The following is a 3,012-nucleotide window of genomic DNA, read 5'->3' on the forward strand; positions in this document are numbered from 1 at the left end:
CATTTAAAAACCAAGTTGTGGATTTACGGAGAGTTAAGCGCTGTAGATAATTTTCTTGATCCATCATGGTGAGTTTGCCAGACAGACTCGCAGGTTACCTTCTACTCTTTATGCTAAGCTAAGCTAATCGACACCAGGCTGTAGATATGTGATTAGCATAGAGACATGCATGAGAGTGGTATCAAGCTTCTTATCAAACTCTGAGCAGAAAAGCATATTTTTAAGGGCTGTCCCTGACTAAAGATTTTCCTAGTTGACTAGTAGTTATTAGTTTAAGCTATTAGTTGGAATTGGAGCCACAATAAATCACCTGGCCTCCAGAGTTTAACATTGTTTTTGTTTTACTGCGACTATCCGACTAAGACTTCTCATTGATTAACAGTCTATCGACTATTAGACAGCCCTAGTATTTCCCATAATGTCAAACTATTCTTTTACAGTTGACCATTGGAAGCAGTCAACTTGAGCTAACTTTGACGCTAGAAAATGCTAGAAAATGAGCCATTACTTCTTTAAACAAATATGTTGAACCAATAGACTGAATTGTCAGAGCTATAATAATGTTTGCCAATCACTTTATTGATGTTGCCTTTATGTAGTTGAGACATTCATGAAGCAAGTTGTGTGTAATAGACACTAAACGTTTTAATCATTCTTGTAAACCATCATAAAAAACTGCTAGCAGCCATTTACAGCAAACAAACTAACTTAAAAGTTCAGTGTGTAACATGTAGGAGTTTTCAAAGTTTTCACAATGGCTTAAGTACTCCTATCAATGTGTAGCGTGTTGGAGTTTCCCTGCTGTATCTTTACAATATCAGAAGTTGTCTTTGTGTTGGAATATTTCAAGCAGCTTTCATGTTTTCATTACATTTCACATTGTGAGTGGGTTGCCGTAGTGTTTGCATAGGGCTATACCTCCTCGTAATGATGAGTGGCCATTAGAATTAAAATGCAAATGATCTAAGTGCCTCCTGCTGCAATAATGCTGCATTGTGGTATTACTCATTCTTGGGTAAACAGTAACCACTGTAGATGTTTTTATTGCTAAAGTATAGTGGCATAAATGTTAAAGAAACAGTGTCCATGTTTATGTGGTTGGTTGATTGAAGGTCAGACATAAATAATGAAAGGCATTTTCATGGAAAGCAGAGCTGAGAGTCTTCAAATATTTTTTTTTCGTTATCTGGGCGCAACACTGGCTCTCTCAGCGGCGTCCCGGCCTTTTTCTCGCTGGCAGAAGGACCGTTTGACAGATTTGGCACAAGCCATTCAGTTAAGAATATGTTAATGACTGCTTTTCAAATTAGGCAGGGCGTCAGTTTACCTCAGGTTGGCTTGTGAATTCAGGTCAAATCCATAGTGTTGGGTCCCAAATGGTTAATTGGTCAGGAGTTTGGGTGTTTGCTTAATTTTCTTAACTGCAGAAAACATAGGAAGATAATTTCCCAGACAGCAACTGTTGGTTGGTATTTTTTTGTTATAAGTCTTATTTATATTTTTCCTCACTGAAAATGAAAAACTCTTCCTCTTGTTCTTAATATGTGTTTGCTCCGTAAATTTCTCCGCCCTCTATGTGATTGTGTTTATATGCTTATCCTACCTACGGTCTTCTTTTCTTCTCTATGTGCTATGGCATGGTCTGATGGATAGGTGTTTTTTGCTTTTGTGTGGTCATATTCTTATATTCTAGACTAAAATATATTTCAGGCGAAGATCTCCGCTGGGAGGGCCTGAGTGACCTCTCCACCAATGTCTCTTAGTCTGCTCTTCTATGCTTTTCCGTATTTGTTCTGTTCTCTGTTGTTCTCTTGTGGCCACTGTCTGAAATCCTCCAGGAGTTTCTCTCTCTCTCTCTCTCTTCTTCTCCCTCCTCTTGCCCTCTCCATCGCTTTCCAAACCCCTCCACGCTTCTTGCTGGCATGATTGTCCCTCTTGTGTATTATTGTTCTATTCCACTCCAGGCTCTTCTCTCGGGGACGCGCCGCCAGTAGAGCAGCTCCTTCCCTGAAGGGATTTTTTTGTATGGGCTGCATATCTTCCTCTGATTGGGACCGCAGCTTCTTTACCTGCCCGCTAGGGAGAATTTGGTCAGGTTATTTGTTAGCGGTTATTTAGGCATCTCTATGTGTGCTTGCGTCATATATATATAGAAGAACTATGTTTGTTGTCATATTAGTCTTATCACAGATACGCATGATTCTGTCTAACTGCTTGCAGATTGGTGCATTCTGGTGCCCAGACTTTGTGATGGAGAGGGGAATCTCTAATGTTGTTTGGTCAAGTTCAGTTCTGGTTAAGCTCTATTTCCTCACTATGTATTTGGATGCGTGTGGATGTTACGGGCGCTGGATAGCAGTTTGTCATACAGGTGGATGGTGCCTGAGCTCAGGTGGCACGCGCCCTCTTGTAGAAGGCTCTCTCTCCCCTTTTCAGCCTCTTCTTGCAATGTGTGTGGTGTGTTTGTGTGTTGTATCTATGTATGTTCTTGTTCTGTTGTTTTTTTATATAGTCGGAGCCCATCACCCGCCAACAGGTCATCTGGTATCTCTGCAATCTCTCTTGACTCCTATATAAGTCTTACCATCACACTGTTGACCTGAGGAAAACAGGAAGATGAACAGATTAGTCTTACCACATTGTTCCGTTTTTCGTTTTTCTGTTTATACTAACCAGTTTATAGTCTGTCCTTTTCTGCCTCATTCTTTATCTCATTTTCTGTTTTCTATTATTCCTAATTTAGGAAGGATTTTCTTGATATATGGGTGTTGCCTTGCTCTTATTCTCATGGTGGGGCTGGGCAGCTATTGATATTCTCTTCTTCTTTCTTATAAGGTCTTATGTTGGTTTTAAAAAAAAGACATTTGGTTTTGTAACAGATTTTCATGGTGTTTATTCTATATTTCATATCTCTGTGGGGATTTTCGTACAAAGTCAGTGATTAAAACAAAAATGTATGAAGGGATGCATTAATAGTTTAATAAACACCTTTTTAAACTCAGTAGGGTCTGT

This window comes from Morone saxatilis, unplaced genomic scaffold, assembly GCF_004916995.1.
Source record: "Morone saxatilis isolate NCDOM2014 unplaced genomic scaffold, NCSU_SB_2.0 Contig15, whole genome shotgun sequence".
NCBI classification, from domain to species: domain Eukaryota; kingdom Metazoa; phylum Chordata; class Actinopteri; family Moronidae; genus Morone; species Morone saxatilis.